Source organism: Lissotriton helveticus, chromosome 5_1 (assembly GCF_964261635.1).
Source record: "Lissotriton helveticus chromosome 5_1, aLisHel1.1, whole genome shotgun sequence".
Lineage (NCBI taxonomy): Eukaryota > Metazoa > Chordata > Amphibia > Caudata > Salamandridae > Lissotriton > Lissotriton helveticus.
Genome location: NC_136065.1, coordinates 787,201,175 through 787,220,591, shown reverse-complemented (window position 1 = coordinate 787,220,591; position 19,417 = coordinate 787,201,175).

The window sequence follows — 19,417 nt, the reverse complement described above, 5'->3', positions numbered from 1 at the left end:
TTAGTTGCTTCAGGATTCCTAGATTTTCTGCTTTCGCTTCCGGTTTCTTCATTGACCTAATAATCTTGTTACGATCTTTCTATAATTTCGTTATTTCATATGGCAGGTTTATCTGCTGATCTTTTTCCCTGGCTAGGTCATTCCTTCTTCGGTTCTTATTTGACTGCAATTCACTTTGAGTCTTGATTAGTAATCCAGTGAGGCATTCCCATTGCTCAATTCCTGATTGTAATGAGGTTTCATTAAAGCATGATCTAATAAGCTTTTCTATCTGCTTATTCGTTACTTCTTTGTTGCCCACATTCCAAAATATTTTTTTATAGTTAGTTGTGCCAATTTGCCCTTGCACAGTCCGGTAGAGCTTGTTTGTATTTGTTCCGATGTTCATTCTAATTATTTGCTGGGCGTGGTCACTTTCCTTTACTTTGTTTAGTTGGTACAAGGTAATGTTATGAAACATATATCAAGAAATCATAGTATAATCTAGCCTGGAGTGAGCATTATACCCAAAGTAACTATATGCAGGAGGCACATCCGATTTTATTCTGCCATTTAGAATTCGTAGCCCCATTGCTTCAATATCCCTTACAAATTTGTTCCCAATTCTGTTCTTATTGTCGGCATTATCATTGCCTAGGACCTGCTCTGGAATTAGCCACTGCAGATTTTGCGTTTGGGTTATATCATCTCTTACGTGAGTTGACATGAGATTAAGGTTGAAATCCCCGGTAATCATAAAGTCTGCTAGTGGATCCTCTAACATCATGGTGATTAAAACATTATTTAGTGTTCCACAGATTGTTTCTCTGCTTCGGTTATTTGGCAGTATGTATACGGTGATCAGGTATAACATTTTAGTTTTTTGATTAGTTGTTTTGTAGGTTAATTTAACTATCAGAATGTTCGTGCTATTTACCGCCACTTGTTCGTGATGGACCTGTAATGTATTTGAGATAAATATCGCCTGGCCCCCGCTAGCTCGCCCGAACTTTTGGTCTTTCTTGCCATGTTCATAGTAGCCAGCATATCCATGTAACAGAAATGGGTTGATTTCCCATGTTTCTTGTAATACTACAATCTGAAATGTACCTACTAAGGAATCAATTTGCGCGTTCTGGATCTTGCCTCTTAACCCGTTAATATTCCAAGAACACATTTTAATTGATTCTGTATCATTACCCATTTCTCCTATTTGCGAAGTACTACTGTATCATTGTTTGTAATTGCTATGAAGGACAGAATTGATCCATTTTTCATTTATTTCTAGGTTTGTATCTTTTATGGGTTGTGTTAGGGTACATACATTTTTTATTGGTGATCTACCCAGTGCATTTTTTAGGATAGTAACTATCTGTGTATCAGTTTTTTACAATTTTAATGCTGAGTCATCCCCTATAAAGGGAATAGGATAGACCTCAGGGCTGTATTTGGTTATTACAATGCCCCAGGCTTTGAAAGTCGGACTTTCCTTCAAAATCTGTTCCGATATTATGGGAGAGATTAATGTAGTCAATGTCGGGGTATGGCTAATGTTAGACCCCTCTATAAACTCAATCGAGATAATATCTGCACTTACGATTTTATACAGCGCTGGTATAGATTTGAAAAGTCTAAGTAAGTTCCCACGGTTAAGTATGTCATGCCTACCCCTCGACTGGAATTCTGGAGTAAACATCAATTTTACACTGGTTTTGGGGTTCTGGTGAGCGGGTAAGTCATTTATATCTAATCGGTTTGGCTTGTAACTAATTGTTTTTTCCCCTCTGTACTTTCAATCTGTAGTTGATCCCATTCTTGTATACTTAGCGGAGCTTTCACCTCCTTTATCCTTATAGGGACTTCATCTTTTATTGTTCTTTTACCCAAACTTTGATTTACTTGAGGAATCGTTATTATGGTTGATTTAATAGGGCTAGTTCCAGGAATTTTGTCTAGGTGACCTATTTTCAGCTCTCTTTCCACTTCTTTTTGATTTATATCCAGGTCAATTTCCCATAGCAGTATGTCATGGGACTTGAAATCCTCTATTTCGTCAAGTTGTTTATTGTTCTTCGTTGCTAGGATTGGTGTTTCACTTGGATTTTGATTCGGTATTTTTGTTAGTTCAGTTTTTTGGGTTTTATCAAATATTGGATAGAAATGTTTTCTACCTTTCATTCTATCTTCTGAAATTATTGTTATCTGATCCTCCTCAGATATACTTGCAGCAGACCTTTTTTGTTTTTTATTTTTTCTGGCTTTACGCATTTTTTTTCTTTGGCGTTTTGACAATGTTGAAAAGCCAGCTGTTTCGACATTATTGTAGGTTTAGTCCTCTTGATTGGGTTTAGTCATAGTCATAGTTTCGTTTTGTATAGTTCGGATATGTAGACTACGCTGTATTGAACTCGGTCATAACACCGAGGATGAGTTACACCACTTCCTAGCATAAGCCTGTGCTTCGGTTTCTGGACCCCTTTTAATATACACTGCACTACTGTATATCCAACTGTATGTCATACTAGTGAGGTCCGCCGTGGGGGTTGCTCTCTGCAAAGAACTTTCCTTGTTTGGAAGGGACAAGGCACGGTATTAGACTCTCAAAATGAGACTTGACAAAAATATACCATTATTCTATATGGATGTGTATTGATGTAGTAGCAATCTGGGCAGGTGTTGTATATAGGTGTAATCCCTCACACCTTTTATACATACACTCGCTTCACAACCCTACACATTCCCATTCCTCTTCCTTCGCTTTTTCCATCTATTCTCCTCTTCAGCTTCTCAAATGTTATAAGGACTAATATGGCTCAAAGGGTCATATACATCTAAGTTGGTGGAACATTTATTGTTATTTTTTCCAAGGTTGAGTCAACAATGGTGAACTTACAAATTCGGTTTAGGAATACGCTAAATCTAATGACAATTGCCCAAGTCCTCGGGTCCTTTTGCTTTAAACTTTTTGCATAAGGACAGAGGCAAAGATGGCCGCTGTGTTATGGCATGATTTACAACGACCTCCCGATGACGCCCTCCACCTTACAGTTCGGGACTCCTCCCTTAATTCACACATCATATTTTCGGAAATTCTAGTTTACTCAGTGCCCTTAGTAATATTATTTTCTGTAATGCCAAATTGGTATAACCAATAATACAGGGACCTTTTGGTGGATCGAAATTACAATTTTGCATGTGATATTCGGGTCAAATCAGATTTTAGAGGGGAGAATGGTCCAAACTAAAAATATGTACACTGGTTTATTAACATTTTTTCCCCTACAAATTTCTTTGAGGAAACCACAACTAATTTAGTAGATGTAATCACAGGATTCGGGCTTTTTATCATATCATTTTGCCTAAAAAACTGAGGCTAAGAGGGCCGCCGCTTTGACCACATTCATGGCACACTTTGCCTTATACCGCAGTTTTGTATGGAGTACTCGGGATTTATGTTCTAGTGGTTATTTGTTCTCAAAAAAATATGTACACTGGCATAATAACATTATTTGCCATACAAATTCTGCTGTGTACACCCCAACAAATTCAATATACCTCATCACAGGCACACTTCGCCTTACACCGCTTTTTTGCATGGGGTATTTGGGACGTATGTTCCAGTTGGGATTGGATCATATAAAAATATGGACATTGGCATAATATTATTATTTGCCATTATTTTCTATACCGCTGTGTTAACCCTATTGAATTCAATATATCGCGCCACAGGCCTCAGGCTTTTTACTATATTATCCGGTTTAAAAACCCTAGGCTAAGATGGCCGCTGCGTTAACTACAACTTTGGCACACTCTGCCTTACACCTCGGGACTCCGCCCCCTTAAATACGTCGCGTTTGCAAATACCGACTTTATTATGTGCCTAGACTTCCTTGTTTTTTAATCTGTGACAGGTACAATAAGTAAAATCAATAATAAAGGGGCCCTGAGTATCTTTTCCGGTTTTGAATTACCACCTTTTAGGAAAAACGATAAAATTCCCTTTTTTCGCCGTTCGACCTAAATCTATTTGTGTTCAAATGTGCAAATAGTTAGGATTATCTTTCAAACAATGAAATTGTAAATAGGGGTGACGATCTTACACTTGTACTGTATGTTGCCAAGTGAATCTTGGTTCTTATATCAACTTGAGACACACTACAAGATGGCCACCGCTTTTCTGTTGGGAGGCGATGGCTCTTTTCTGGCGGGAACTTCACAGCTGAGAGCATTTCAAACGAATCAGTACCGGTATATAAACCGGTGTAGCTATGAGAAGGATTAAACACAGCGATCTCACGGGTGTTTCGACGGGACGGAGGTCTGGTGGATGGGAGCCGGCTGCTTCTAACACAAGCGGTAAGACTGATAGGTTAAGATAGGTTGTTTTGTTTGCCTTTTGATTCAGCCTTGGGAAGACTTAGAATAACTTCTTTTTTAGTGTCCACCTTGCTCAATCAATATCACTAGGCTTAATACTGCTTGTGGGCTCATGTTGCAGTAAAAAAGTAAGGTGAAGTACTGCTCAGAGTCAGGAACCTTATACTCTAGGCCTAAATCTAGTTTTGGGGGAATTGCCCTCTGGGGCCTATACTTCTAAACCCCCACTTATGCAAATTACTTATTGCTTAGTGGAAAAGGACATATATCCACATTAGCTTATGGGGACGGACATACGGTACACTATCTGCTCATACAATCAAGTTTCCACACATGTAAAATTGGGAGGTTATTAATGTGCATGGGCAGGACTACTTAAGCACATAGAGATAGCCTTAGCGTAGTGATTTTTCTCATGATATTTAAAGAAGTTACAGGATGACAACAAATATTTTCTACATTTATTTTTTACTTGGCAGGCCTACTGGAATACAGTGCCCACCTCCTCCTTCTGGGAACTTATAGGATTTGCTTGTCCTTGGTTTCCTTGTTAATTATTACAGGTAATTTTTCTTGTGACAGCTTCTCTGTCTTTATATCTTAATCTCAGGCTTTATTTATTATTTGTCATCTATTCATTTATTTTCGTTTATATGTTTTTCAGAACATGTATATGATGTTCAAACACATGAATTCTTGAGAAGTTCTTATTTCCTAAACTCAGGATTCTAACCTGACCAAGTCCCGACCTAACAAATAGATATATAGTAAGTTAAGTCAATGTCCTAATTAGATATGTCTAAGCATAGGAGTCTCCTATTCTGTCTTTCATTTTGTATCTTGCTAAATCTGATTATATTTCTTTTCCTATTCTATGTCACTTGGAGGTACAACCTGGTTTGTTCCATACCGAATGAGAAAAGGATACATCAGATTTTCTATACATCAATTCATACATATTGGATGACTGAATCTGTGAATACGTGGCCAAGGCATTTCAATCTTGTCATATCCTCACTCCTTATGGGACAGCTCACATTTACAAAAGGTAATTAGATATAATGCATAGACTTGCTTGTGTGAGACGGGTTTTTGATATGATTAAACCTGTCCAGATGCTTTTCAAGGCTGAGAGCAACTCCTATTGCGGTTCTCTTATGAACATTAGAGCTCAGACATATTTTCACCTCGGTTTGCTTTTTGAGCCCTGTATGACCTTTTTGCGGGGTTAACTTTGAAGGAGGAAGAGGGGGAGAGGTAGGGGGAGGGGGTTGCCCACTCCTCTCAGCCCTCACACACCATGTAGGACCTGGTCAGACATGAGAAATTTCTGCCTTTGGTCAATGACTTCCCAAATGTTATTATGATTATCTATCAAGTTTTGTTTTCCCTACTAATGTGCAATTACCTACTTTCGGTGATCATCTCCACAAACTGTTTATATTGTACATAGATTTATTTGTATAAAATAGTCCATCAATACATGAACATTGATCTGTTATTTCCCCTATAGGCATTCTCCCTTTGCCTAACTAAGAAATCTTTTTTTAAATTCTGTAAATATATCCTCCATTGTACATAGTTGTTGATATCCAAGACGGAAGCCTCTTTCTCACTATGTTCTCTGAGGATTGAGGTCATTTGTTTGTACAAGCTCCTAGGTCCGTGTTTTAACATGTGTTGTTGTTTTTTTTTTTTTTTTTTTTTTAAATAACTGTTTTGTAAATTGTGTTATTGTCAAATTGTCTATCACTTAACGTAGCTAGTATAGTAATCACTTGTTTGTATGTTTTTACCGACAGCCCTGAAGAAGTCCCAGCTTGGGACGAAACGCGTCGGCTGTACATTGTTGTTTTGAATACACTGAAAATAAAAGATCATTTGAAGATTAACAACATCCTGTCATTTGCAAAACGTTCTTATTCATGCTTATTAATAGCATTGTAATTTGCTCAATATCTTGTTGTGGTGCACCTTTGCAGTGGTTTAACTTGTATATAATTCCGTTAGGAATCAGCACAGTAACGATGGGTGCTAGTCAGTGTGCACACACTCCCCTCTAGTTATCTTGGGGCTAATTATCAATTGGGGGCGATAAATAGCCAGGTGCTGACATTAGGAAGGGTCCGTCGTTGAACTTTTGGTATTTATAGTTTCGTTTTGTGACTGGTCTCTACCTTGGTGAGGTGGTGAATTTACTATTACATCCTGCAGTTTTGATGTCTTTTTTATTTCAGGACCTTTGTTGCCGTCATACTCTTTTCCTATTTCATTTTTATTCCATTCCTTTGTAGTAGCTTTATCCGTTATAACTTTATCGTTGCTAACTTGGATATTTCTTTTGGTGTCTTCTAGTATGCTTGTTAAAACTGCTGGTAGTGCTGCTAGTTTATCCATGATAGGAATATAGATACTATCGGAAGTTATTTTTTCGTTTTCAGACTGGACTCTGGTTATCAAATTGTTTAGTTGGGCAAGTTTGTTGTCAATACCCGCCACGTTATTGGCCATCAATTTTAGGAGGTCAATTTGTACGTCCATTTTATTTGATTGGTAGTGTAAAGCTTCTAGCGTGAGTGTCGAGGTTTGGTAGAAGATATCCCATGGTATACCAGGTTCTTGTTGTTTTTGTTGTTTTGTATCTCCCTTAATGGCTTTAGTGAGTGTAGTTGGATTTTCCACCTTATTTTTCAATTCCCCCTTGTTTTTGTCGAAACTGTCGTCAGGTGTAAAGATTTTTTCTAAAGGAGCTTCAAGCTCCTCCCTCAGCATCATTGGTTCTAGGGATTTCTCTTTGTTATTTACAGCCCCCTGCTCCGTACTGTCCTGATTTTGATGAATTTCAAATTCCTCGGTAGTTACCGGCAATCGTTTATTTATTTCGACATTGACTTCAATTGGAAAACATGATGATACAAACTCCATTCTAGATTCATGATATTGATGTGTGGTTCCCTGGTTTTGCAGGAACGATTTATTTAAAGGAGAGTCAACATCAAATACCTTAGTAGTCGCCATTTCATCTGGCTCTGTGTTTGTATTGCCGTTTATCAGTACTTTCGCAGATTGTTGGGGAGATATCCATTGAGTTTGCCCTATAGACAGACTTTCTTGGCCATCACCTTGGTTTTTGGCGCTAATTTGCTCTCTTAGCTCCATTTGCTGAGTATTGTGTAACATGTTATGTGTCTCAGTGCTAGTTGGTTTCATTGGGGTCTGGAGTTGGATGCTATTCGATTCTGTTTTCATTAGCATTAGAGCCCCAGTTGGATCCTTCATGAATTGGAACTTGTCCGGTATTTTACTGGATTTCTCAAACATCCGTGCAATCGGGGAGATAAGTGACTGGGACAGCCCTGCTGCATTGGTTTTTAACTTTTTTGATACCGCAGATTGCTGCATTTTTTTTGCTTGTTTTGTTGTTGTGCCTACAGTCCGTTCCCTTCCTGATCTCATAGTCTTGGCTTTATTATGTACGCTGGTTTCTTAGAGTCTAAGTGTATTCTTTTTGTAATGTTCCTCACTGCTGTTTCTCACTAGTTACTAAAACCGCGTATTTCCACAGGGGTCTGCACTTCCACCCAGGCCCGTCTGCCTCTGATATGTACCGTGGCACTGTTACCCCTTCCAAGCTCGGCCCAGTTAGACACAATTTGTACTCCGGTATAACGGTATTCACAGTACGCCGTGAAAGCAGCTGCCGTCAGGGCGGGGCAGTGGCTGTGGCTATGCGTTTGTATGACAGCAACAGTGTGATGTTTTTTTTTTTTTTTCCAGGCTATGTTTCAGAGAAAGTATTTTGTACAACTTAGTGCAACTTAGTACAGATTCATGCAGGTCCAGCGCAGGTTCAATGCAGCTTACTATGGTTACCTAATGTACTTTAGTAGTAGTAGAGTAAAAACAGGCAGCTTGTAGTTTTATTAGTTATTAGTTGAATGGTACTTTAAGTTGATGAGTTCAAGTCCTCTTTGATATAATATAGAAAGTATGAATGAGATCAAAAAGGCTACACTTTTAGCAGGCTTCAGTGAGCTTTTAGAGGACTTTAACAGAGCTCAGCTTGATGGGCTCAGGTTGGAGCTGCCCATAAGCAGCCCCACCGTTACACCAGTCTTTTTTTTTTGTCTTTCTGAGCTCACACACTGTTATATTAGTCTTTTTTGAGTCCTTATGAGCCCACACACTGTTATATTACTGAACTGGACGGTATGATTTGCCTGACTGTGCAAGCAGGCTTACCTCGTCCTCGTCCAAGCTTCTGCCGTTGCTCTAGCAGTTAGACCTATGTCCGCACCCTCATCCTCGTTCTCGTTCTCGCCCTCTCCACGCCTCGCCTCGCCTCGCCCTCTCCACCTCTGTGGCCGCCGCGGTTACCTCCCCCTCTACCGCTACCGCCTCTGCCGCCACTAGCTCAGGTGCAGAAGTGGCACGGCGGACGGCAAAACGGAGAAAACCAGTGACGTCGGCTCGCAGCACCCAGCAAGATGCTTCAGGCTTGCGGCTTGAGGGTATGGCAAAAGGTATGGCAAAAGGCAAAAGGCAAACAGACAGAGCACGGCGGCAACAAGCTCAGTGTCCGGCGTCTGGAATGGCGTTCTACGGTCTGAATGCACCGGCCACAGTCAGCAGCTCACAGCGACCTCTATCGACGGGGAGCAGGAATCAAAGAGAAAGGAAGAGACGAGCAGCCTCGTGTGAGTTTATTAGGAATTCCAACATTTATTGCCGTCACAATTAATGCCCTTCAAGATGCTCTAAGTGTAAGAAGGTACATGAAAACATATGGAGCATCAAATCTTTTGACCTCATTATTGTAAACATAACTGATCAACTGAATTTTAGATTTGTTGCTTTCAATTTCATCAAAATATATTTCACTGAAATTTCATTTCATGAAACGTATTTTTGTCAAAAACCATAACAATGTCAGATTTTAATACATTGTGTGCAAAATGGGCATTTCTTAAAAAAAGTATTTATTACAAAAAATGTATTTTCAGTGAAACTAACGGCCTACTTCTTAATAAGGTGGGAACTGATGTACTAAACATTTTATCAATTACAAACCTTCTGATTTGTAAAATCAGAAAGTTTGTGACCACTACAAACTTAATTTCAATGCACTGCATACATTTTAGGACCATGTAAAGTTTTAATGACTTCTAATATGAGTTAAAAAATGGTTACCAAGTAACGATTTGTAAGAGGCAAATTTTGGGTGTCCCTTCCAAATTGTGCTTCACTTCTAACAGTATCAATGGTTTGCAACCCGAATTCTAGTCACAATCCATTGATAAATTACAGACTCCCAACCCCTATTTTCTTGACCTTTTCTTAAACCCTTAAATTAAGAATGGCTTTCACCCTCATGCAACTATAACACAATTGCTGACCCAAGTTTTATCTCTAACTTAACACAGACCCTGACCCTCACACTTGCTCTGATCATAAACTAACTATGACATGACCTATGGCATTTTGCCCTCTACTCTTATTTCATTTCAAATCCTGGCATATTCTTTAACCTTACCCTTGGTGATGCAAAAGTCATCATCATGTATTTGCCCTTAATGATATATTAACTGGCAACATGCTGAACCATTACTTATATGTGTGCACACATTATATTACATTTAGATTTAGTGAAACATGGATGTATATGTGTTTTCTATAGCTATAGTTGGGATGTGTATCTTAACATTGACATGATTGGGCCTAGGTGCTCAACTCCATTTTGAAGGCAACGTTGGGTTTTTGCTTGTTGTACATAACTTCCTTCTATTTTAGGTAGCAGAGTCACTTTGTTTTCATTAAAAATTATTTACTGTTAGCTTGTAGTGTGAAGGGTTTGTTTCTTGACATTTCTTGGGTTTGACAATGATTCTCATCACCTGCATGGGATGAGAGTCAGAGACGGAGGATACTCCTTTGTGACACATAGTGAAGGCTGTGATGAAGGAAGAATCTGGCATTGTACTATTCATGAGGAGGAAGCTGACACCAATTACAACAGGAAAGCTATTTTTTTTCCTTCTTTGTTACTCAGTGAGAATCTGTGAAAGGTACCTCTGAGACAAAATTTCATCTTTTAGCTGTGTGAAATGATTTTAATTGGCCAGACTAGCCCCGTCCACTTTTACAGGAGGACATCTTCTCTCTCTCCCTCTTGAGACACAACGATCCTAATATTCCTGGTCAGGGACTTACTTTCTAGGGCAAGTGCATTTCTCCTTTTCTTGATTGGAACCTTAATTTGGTTCTAATTTTGATGCTATCTTTGCTGACACCAGCTATTTAAAAGAATATCCTAACTAACCATGGCTTAGCATAAAGGAATTTTTCCTTTTTGAGACAGAAATGTAATCTCACTTTGCATATGCTGTGCTTAATAACATGTACTTGCATTCGCCACGTTAAATAGTTTGAATTATATTCACACATTGTGTATTCAGGTGACTTCTGTTTTATGCTTAACTGATTTGATTTGAAATTGTAACTTTAATAATTTGTTAAGAACTCTACATGGTTTGTAAAAGTACTCTTCTCTGTCTTCCCTCTGGGGCAAATTCTGCTCCACTGTCATTGATAATATTAATTCATGATTTAGACTCAGTTCGAGATAAAGGTCCATCCCAGCAGACATAGCAAGATTTGAGTTTGTGCCAAGTTTGCGCAGTGCAAACATCATCTTTGTCTCTCACACTATCACCCTTACCATATTATTTCAATTCTGATCAATTGCATTTTCTTTGAATTTGGTTTTTGATGAAATGGTTTTGCAAGTATATTTTTTCCAGTCTTAGATTTGGTGACAGCACACCCTTTATTCACATTTGTATATCTTGTTTGCATGCATGTTTTTCCTGAAATCGTGTAATGTCAACTCCAATTTAAATTTTACTGCAACCAAATAAATAAGCTTGTCACCCAGGAAAATATGACTGCCTTAAAATAGTGTTTAACCTCAACATCTCTTTAAATGTTTACCTCATAAAAAAAAAAAACATGATGGGCTCTCAAAAAAAAGAAAAGAATGTTTGCATTTTAAAAATATATATTGAGTTTCACTTATTTTCCATAGGTGATTTTTCAGTGTGAAGCAGTTTTTTTCACATTGAAAGTGACCCTCCTGCTTGGTGGGAAAATGTGTTACCTGGGGGTAGAAATTATGGAATTAATTGTAGCTTATTATGTATTGCTTTCCCCGCCATTAAGATTTAAATGTGAATTGAGTGACTGTTTTTTTGCATTAAGAAGAAACAACTAATCTACACATACATTCCCTTGACTTTGGAAAATACTGAGGGCCTGTTCTGTAGCTTAAAAATTGCAAAAAACTGTCCAAGGTTTTAGTAGCTCAAAGTATATAGTAATATGACAGAGTGCTTTATTTTTTTAGCTGGAAAAACGTTTTCACGTCTGGTTGTTCTATTTAGCTTTTATTAGGATATTTTCTGGAATATAAGACCATCTTTTCTTGGTAGCCTATAGATGAAGGCTCACCGTGAAAGCAGATCATGCATGGTATGATGTTTCTTTTTTAGCTATATCAACATTTTGTGTACAGTTTTTCTTAAGGAAAGAAGGCATTATCTCTTTAGAAATACTAAAATATCTACTAGTGATGAAGGTAATTGGAGTCATTTAATATGTAAAAACAATCCACCATTCCCTCAACGCTTGAATCAAAGAAGAAAACCATAGTTCTCTATCGAGTTCATGAAAGTTGCTTTGTTAAAGTGCCAGCTAGCGCCACCAAATTTTGAGCGTGATGGCTGCATGCATTCATTTGCTTTTCAAAGGTGTAAATATCCATGAGTTCTTGTATCCAGAATCAGGGATCTGGGACTTTGGGCCCACAAAAGCCTTAAGATGATACTGATCTGGGTAGGTGGTGCCCCACCAATGCTGGAAAATTAAGATTGCCATAAAGACTAAGAGCCTTGTCACGAGTTTGGCGGTCTCATGAACTGCCTTATGGGCAATAGCGGTCCTAGCGTGGTGAGCTCGGTGGTTCGATTGCTGTATTACAAATTGGGTGGATCCGCCTTGCGGAGACCACTGCTGGACTGCCAAGAAGGCCAGCAGACCGCCTGGTTCATGGTCAGGGAAAAGCAGCCACCAGATGGCAGCACAGTGGAGCTGCACCGCCATCTGTATTACGAGCTGCATGTTCCATGAGTGGACCACGGCTGTCCGACCATCTGCCTCAAGGTGGCGGCGATGAAGGATTTGGGGTGCATACTCATACCTTTCTTCTTCTTCCAGGTGGATTCTGAAGTGGATCCCTTTCTTCAGGTCCCACTTCACAGCAGGATCTTCATGCTGAGGATTACAACCCTGTTTGCAGTGATCTACAGGTGAGTCCTTTTCAAACCATGTACCCATTGCCGCGACTGCCTACATATGGGCTGGACAACGATAATGGGTATATGGTATTTTTCCACATATATCATGCATATGTGTACATCCGCCACATCTGCAATCGAAGTGCAAACACAGGGATCGATATATTTGTGAAAAGTACTCACCACCGCTGCAGGATCCGTGCCTCCACACCTCCAGCCCTATGGTAAATTTGTAATACGGCGGTCTTTGGAATGCCAGTGCTGTGGACGGCTGGTGGGGGCGGAAGCGGCCCTATGGCGGGATAGACCACCAATCTCGTAATAAGGCCCTAAATTAATACAGAACGTAGTTGTGATCTCCAACATGACGGGATTTTTCTGGCAAAATGTGTGTATCGAGGGCCAAGGAAATTCAGCGGAACACATGTTACTGATAGTGAAACATGATAGGACGAAACGAGAATCTGCGGAGGAAGAGTGGGAATGGGGGCATTGACGAGATCTGCCCACGTCTGGTTCCCATCTAAGGATTATATTGAGTAATATAGAAACTGAACATAGGGCCAGAGTGATAGGGACTTCCTGATCAAAATCAATATCAAGCCATAAGAACCATTTCTGGGCCAGTTCTAAAAAATATATTTCTTGTTGTACTAATACAGAGCTGATAGAAAAATACATTTTTTAATGAGGCATATTTATATATGGTCACGTACTACAGAGGGTTATGTAAAGGAACAAAGAGCCTGATTATGACTTTGGCGGTGGTGCGCCGGCTCCCCAATGGCACAGCACAGCCAAAGTTGCACAAAGACCACCCGCTTGATTACGAGTTCAACACGTGCAGGCGGACGGTCCTTTTGCCTTTCCCACGGCGGTGCCCTGAAAAGGGTACCGCAATGGGAACGGCAAACATGTTCCAGCACGACATGGACTATGAAGTCCATGCCATGTGGGAACTGGAAGTGCAAGCAGACCAGGGTGCAAATGCTGTGCCCCCTAAATGCAACCCCATGGCTGGCTCTAGGGCCCACTTTGTTCCCCATCACCAGCCTTTTCATGGCGGGCTCACCGCCATGGAAAGGCCGGCCATGGAAGAACTTGAAATATACTCGGCGGGACTGCGCCAGTCCCACTCAGCATATTGCATTGCCCCTCTGCCACACCGCCACCAGGGAACTGTGGTTCCCTGGTGCAGTTGGCGGTCCACTGTTGGAATGACTAAGAGATTTGTAATTTGGCGGTTGGACCACCTGCCACCCCGAGTCTGCTCCTAATCAGGCCCAAAATCTGTGTCAATGTGTAAGAAATACTCTTAAATTAGCAAATATTTGGAAAACTGACCACGCAGAATATTAAATTCATCTTCAATCTTGTGAAAAGATTTTCAGGCAGCTAACATAAAATAGCTGATAAATTGTAGATTAGTGTTAAAACAGAGAGATATTTGGGCAGCTCAATAGATTTCGGGAAATGTCAGATTATTCCCAATAGAGGAAAATCTATGTGGCACAAGTGTTTTATATTGTTTCAAAATGACAAACCAATCGAGACAGAGTTCTATTTGAGCCTTAAAACTAACATGTTGGAGATGTTGCATGGAGTTTGCAAATCGAAACAAAAACAGATGCGATGAAGTCTGCGGCTGTAAAAGTCGAATTTAAAGGAAACTTATAAAATAATAGCATCCGTCTTTTAGCTAATGTGGCACGATAATAAAACTAAAAATTATGCAGGGCTCAGCCTTCTCTAAGTAGAGGGAACTGAAGGAAACAAATAGAATGATGAGCTTTTTAATGGTCCTCGAAAAAGGAAGCCAGTGCTTTGTTTGTTGCTTAAAAAAGAACTTAGGTAAGTTTACCAACAGGGATCTACTGGACACAGAATCTTTGGCAAAAGTGCAATTTGTATCAGATTGATCTCACTGACTGAATAGAGAGGCATGTGCTCACATTTCTTTTTGAACAGTAGCCAGGAGAGCTGGTTCGTAGTGGTGCGGTCTTAGCTAATCATGTAATATTATTAGCTAGATCCCCAGGTACTTTAAATTACCAGAAGATTGTTTGGACTACAAACATTAACACCAGAAGAGCCTGCCAAAAGAATTTCTTTTAATCTTTGTTTAGGTTATGCCTGGATATAAAATCACATTCCTGGGCTACTGCAAACATATACAATGTTATATTTAATTGGAAAATAATATTTGTACATTTTTATAGCCGCTTATGCTTTTTACTAGACTCAGACGTCTAAATCTACTCACTTGCCTTGACTGTTTCCTGCGTTGTCACGCTGCCTGGGGCCTGAACGAAGCCTGCAGACTCTAATTGCCACCCTCAATCATCAGCTGCTGACCCTGACCGCGGAGCTCAGGACTGCCCGGGACTGCAATCCCCAGAAGGTAGTGCGCTCTTGCAGGTCTTGCAGCGTCATCGCACCTGGCCTTTAAAAATCTGTCGGGGCTCCCGCAGCACGGGATTCCCAAATCTACTCACTTGCCTTTGACTGTTTCCTGCATTGTCACGCTGCCTGGGGCCTGAACAAAGCCTGCAGACTCTAATTGGCACCCTCAATCCTTTGCTGCCGACCCTGACCGCGGAGCGCAGGACTGCCCGGGACTGCAATCCCCAGAAGGCAGTGCACTCTCGTGGGTCTTGCAGCTTCATCACACCGAGCCTTTAAAAATCCGTTGGGTCTCCCACGGTGTGGGACTCTCAAATCTACTCACATGCCTTTAACTGCTTCCTGCATTTTCACGCTGCCTCGGGCCTGAACGAAGCCTGCGGACTCTAATTTCCACCCTCAATCATCCGCTGCCGACCCTGACCGTGGAGCGCAATACTGCCCGGGACTGCAATCCCCAGAAGGTAGTGCGCTCTTGCGGGTCTTGCAGCGTCATCGCACCTGGCCTTTGAAAATCCGTTGGGGCTCCTGCGGTGCGGAACGCTCAAATCTACTCACTTCCCTTTGACTGTTTCCTGCATTGTCACGCTGCCTGGGGCCTGAACGAAGCCTGCAGACTCTAATTGCCAACCTCAATCAACCGCTGCCGACCCTGACCGAGGAGCGCAGGACTGCCCGAGACTGCAATCCCGAGAAGGCAGTGCGCTCTTGCGGGTCTTGCAGCATCATCGCACCTGGCCTTTAAAATCTGTCAGGGCTCCCGCGGTGTGGAACGCGCGCGGGCTAAGCCCGGGCCAAGGTCGGGCCCGTCCTTGCCCGTCTGTACCTGGATGAGGCTGGGCTGGGCCCATTCTCTTGGCTTTTATATGAGCCAACTGGACACATACTGACAGTAAGAAATTGAGTTCCCAGATTAAGTGACAAAAATGCATTGTAAACTTGGTAAATTCCCTGTATTGTGTCCGGGTTGTGTTGAGTGGAGTCTAGCACTCATATTACTGCCATATTATTTGAGTTGACTGCGTATTTGTCTTTTAGTTTGTAGGGTGAAAGAAGTAGAACACAGAGTACCTTTGGTCTCCATATATTGCATCCAGCGTAGAGCTGCTTCTTATTATATAACTAGCTATGGGTAAAAGGAAAATGCCAAGCCCCAAGCCCTGTGCATTAAAAAGAGCTCCCAGTGACACATAGCAGCAGACTTTATTGAGCTATCTTACGGGGCAATGGGCGCTTTGGATAAACAGATATGCTCTGTAGAAGAGTCACTAGAGTCAGGAACATCGCGTACAATCTCTAAACTTGAACAAGCCGATGCATAGATTCCTCGAGGCATGGCTTAAAGTCCAACATTGTCCCAAATAGTTGTATTCAGCAGATTTCTGAGGAGATTTTACTGAGTGATTCTGATTCCTCGTTACAACCTCCCCAGAGAAGACAAAATAATCTAGTTCCAGGAGAGAAAATAAGTGTATAACAAGCTAGAGGTGATAGCGGTAAAAAATTATCGAAAGCCATCATGCCTACTGCGATGAAACAGGGCTACCAAGGGAAAAAAAGGGCAGGGTCAAGAAAAGGTTTTTGTGAAGGTAAAGACGAGGTCAGTAGAAGGTGTGATGCGCACAACAATGATTTAAAGAGTCTAACGACCTTGGTCGAAAGACTAGAACTTTATGTTGGAGTCACATTAGACCAAATGGGTGCTAGACTGACCCTCATCAAAGATTTTATGTCTAGTAACACGAACCAAGGTAATAACATGAAGTCGACATTTGCCGAGTCAGGAATGGTGAATAGAGGTAAAAACATGCAAAGTAGGCAACCAAGTGTGCCAGAAACAAGTTCTCAGAAAACTAATGATAATGAGTTTTCATCGTTGGGAACGGCTAACCCCAAAGATAGTGCAAATTTTCTCAGAAAGGATCTTCCCCCACAGATTAGGACGAGCAATGCACCAAATAGCACAGAGTTTAGGGATGGGAATAGGAGCATCACGAGGATAGTAGAAGTTAATAGGTCTAACCCCCTTCCCGCGTGCCACAGCTCCACCAGTATTCAAGGTCCTCTCTCCCAAGTCAAACCCAGGATAGATTCAGAACAGACCAACATCTTGATCTACCACCCGATGCAACCCCTTATATAATCATTCTGGCAAATGCGCCAAAAAAGGGCATATCAGAAACAGAAACCTGGGAATCATTGAGAAATAAATCACTCCATTGGTTAGGTGTGAGGACAGGAATAACCAAACAACCTTTTAGCGAGTTTAAGATGGTGAGAAGGGTCCAGTGGGTTGGCAATTGTGGAAACATGCTGCCAGGTGACTGTATTGTCTGAAAATTTAAAACATCTTTGCTTGTAAAGAAAATCCTTTGGGTGGAAGGAAATAATTCACTAGCAGTGGGTGGGATCCACGTATTACCGCTTGGTTTTTTCTATCCACCTCGTATGAGGGACGTGAGCGAATACAGCATTAGAAACGCCGAACAAATTTAAGGTTACTCCTATAATGTTCCAATTTTTAATAGGTACAATATGCAATCTTGCTTGAAGGAAACAGATTGACTGGTTAAGTCAAACTCTAAATATCTTGGTATACGGGAAGAACCTAATAAATCGGGTTTGCTTCCTTTGGAATATGCCCTAAATCCTAATCCACGGTTCTGTACTGTGGCAACCAGTAGTGAATCTGATCCTCAGATCTTTCATCATCGTTGTGTACCGGAGTGTACAGGTTTAGTGTCACATAGCAATATTGCGTTAAAACAGGGATGAATAGGGAATGCGATAAACCCTGACTTTCGAAGGGAGCTTATTGAACAAGGCATTGCACAGACAGGAATTCCCAGCGAATCTGGACTTAATATCGTCTATTGGAATGTAGCAGGTCTGTGTTCCAAAAATTGCCAACGATGTATGGCTTAAATTCGCTGGAAAATTCAATGTGCTTTGCCTTCAAGAAACTTGGGCCACTTTAGCCATACATATCGAGGGATAAAAGACCTACTTCTCGCCTGCAACTCCTTCTACATCAGGGAGAGCTAAAGTAGGTTTGACAATATTAATCTCTTAGAGATTAAAGATATAGTTCCTCTTAAATTGGAACCTAATTTTCAAATAATAAATCTCAATATGAATAAACAGGATATTTATGTGTTGGTTAACTTTTATAATAATATGCATAAGGTCCAGTTGATAGCAACTTTAAAAGACATTCGTTCTATCCTACAGGAACTCAAAAACAAGAATACCAAAAATGTTTTTGTAATATGGGGGGGTGATTTTAACATAACACCATGCGGGCATAACGATAATCTAACTTGTGGTTTGACAGATGGGAATAGGAATAATCTAACACATTTTCCTCACACAAAAAGTGGGGCTTGTCTGAATGAGACATTATTTATTTTGTAACTTTGCTTGGCTAATGAACTAGTGGTACCCCCAGTTCCACTCACTCAGACTTTTAATGGTAGAGGAGCGACCTCCATCATAGACTTAATATTCGTATCCAGTAGTGTTTTGCCCCGTATATTGAATTTTAAAACTCTTGACAATGCTACCAGCGACCATTTTCCAAATAGTGTTACATTATGTTATCTGCACAAATTAGATACATTTAGCAAGAACATATGAGCAAAAGAATTTGACCCTGGACAGGTTGAATGGGTACTCGCTCGAGTGGGATAAAGCTGACCCACTTGAGATTACAACAGAGATAATAAAAAATTCTCTTAACTCTATAGAGAAATGCTTAGATATTACCACCTCTCATCAAGAGATCCTAAGCAGTTTGGCGGTTATAACAAGAGCAGTAAAAGAAGCCCTGTGCATCCAACAGAAAGATAGAAAGGGGAAACCTAAAGGATGGTTTAATAAGGCCTGTACTAAAGCATATTCTGACCTAAAATCAGCTCTACACAAAGTAGAAAGGGATAAACAAGAAATTGCCCTCCTTAGAAAGGCATACAATCAGGCTATAAAAATAAGAAAAATCAAATTAAAAAATGAATTATGGGAAGAACTACATATGAGTTGTATGAAAAAGGACAGTACTGCTTTTTGGAAAACCATTAAATCTCCATTTCTTTCGGAAGCCAGGGATAATTCAAAAATAGAAATAGCCATAGATGAAACACTATGGGTAGAACACTTCTCGCAGATATTTGGAATAACCAACAAGGAAGATACTGTGCTAAAAGAAAAAGAGAGGATAAGTCCCCATTTTAATCCTACAATTTTCCCCATAGCCCTTGACATTATCCAGTTGGAAGTCGAACACGCCTTATTGGCTAGTAAAGGGGGAA